The sequence below is a fragment of the Cynara cardunculus genome (assembly GCF_001531365.2).
Source record: "Cynara cardunculus var. scolymus isolate 2C chromosome LG 1, CcrdV1, whole genome shotgun sequence".
NCBI classification, from domain to species: Eukaryota; Viridiplantae; Streptophyta; class Magnoliopsida; order Asterales; family Asteraceae; genus Cynara; species Cynara cardunculus.
The window spans coordinates 34,480,061-34,481,971 of NC_037528.1; positions in this window are offsets into that span (position 1 = coordinate 34,480,061).

Below are 1,911 nucleotides of genomic sequence, written 5' to 3' on the forward strand. Positions count from 1 at the left end.
AGAGGGGCAATGGTTCAGAGCCCATGCAATGGTCCAGAGACGATGAAGAACCAGAGGCCAACACTTTTGAAAACACACAAATCTGGGCATAACACTATATAACCTCAAAATATGGGATATTAATTTCTAGAAAAAACATCGAAATATCCGTTCTATTTTAGTGATAAAACCATCCAAAACACGATTCCAAACCGGATATAACGGATATTTACTTACAACCCAAATTAAGTAGCCAAAAGAATACGGGACAAGACTATATATATATATAAGCTAATATTTACCCAAAAACAAGATCGAAATCTTCGAGAACCCCGGTAAATCTTCAAGTCAAACAACATAATCTTTCTTTTTGTCCGTCTTCTTTCCTGAGAGAKGTTGCCACTTAAATGGTAAGCCAACGCTTAGTGAGTTAAATAGTTAAATATTACATATCAATATCACGCATGTTTATAAACACACATAATAAACTCTTATCAACAAAAGAGTTCAAGCCATCATCTAGATGCAACCCGAGACTTACAAGAAACCGAGTGAACAATTACGTACCGGATGCTAAGATCATAGGATTCCATATTCAAATCACCATAGTATACCATATCTTTGAGGCTCAATACAACAAGGAGACAGGATCAACAACCAAATATATTCAACAACGTTAGAATACCAATAAATATCAAGAGCCAAGAGACCGAATCGGTATACGTAACGAGGACTGTGCATCCCCCCGTCCTTCACCTTCCGGGCTCATGCCAGAGTTCGAGTCGGAATCATACATCATGGGAAACCTTGCACTGCCCGCCTTCCTCTACCGGGTATGTGCCAAGGTTCCCTACTCATTGCTCTTCCTCCTTTATGAGCAAAGAGTATTCACAACCGCAGAAAGTCTCACCCGTCCAACACGGGATCTTGACTTCGCCATAAACTTCCGACATGCCACACGAGGTAGTACTCATACTATGGTGTACAACACAAGGAACAAAACAAACAAGTCCGAATCCGAAAAGCAGACCAATGTACCGAGATAGTAACATGGAATCGACTCAAGAGACGGAATCAAAGACAAATCAAGATCGTATGACTCCATTCAAGACCAAAACATTCATATGAAAATATATATGTTCAAATCAATATGTAACATTTAACTAAATAACTCACCGGGCAACCGTATAATACCGAAAAGCTCCGAATTGAGCTCACAAAGCAAGTCCAATCTACCACACTTAGATTGCTYCMAAAGTATCAAAACATGTCTTAATTACCCCCTGGAGTAAAHRTACAAAATCTCATAAGCAACCAATATAAGAAACTCGTGATATACACATATCTTATTTGAACATTTTACCCAAATTTCTATATACAGCTGCTGCATGCAGAACTATTTTGCCCATTTTAAGCTCGAAATCATGCCTTGATTATAAAATAATAAATAAACTAGACTGAGATATCTAACTAAGGAAATTGGCCTCACCTGATTTGGATTTTTCTACGATTTTCAACATATTTTCAAAGTCTGCACACTTTCAAAGCATTCAAAAGTCGAAATTCTCATYTTCATACAYTTTYCTCAAACCATTTCGATTCCAAACCATTCCAACTTCTGAATCTCAACTTAATATAACATATTTGACATAAATAACCAAAATCCAACCTTTATTTTATCGTTTACATTATCTGCCAAATCATTGACTTAATCAAGTCAAAGTTCATATGATGAACTTACATAAATCTCGATAATCTCTTGAATCCAATGACCATTTCATGTCAAAAACACTAAAATGCACTCATTTTATACACTTAAGATCAAACCCATATGAAACCCTAACTTTATCTCAACATGCAATCCATAAAACAAGGATATCAACCGAGAACAAGTGCAAAGAATGAATTATACCTTACTTGATGATCAAATCC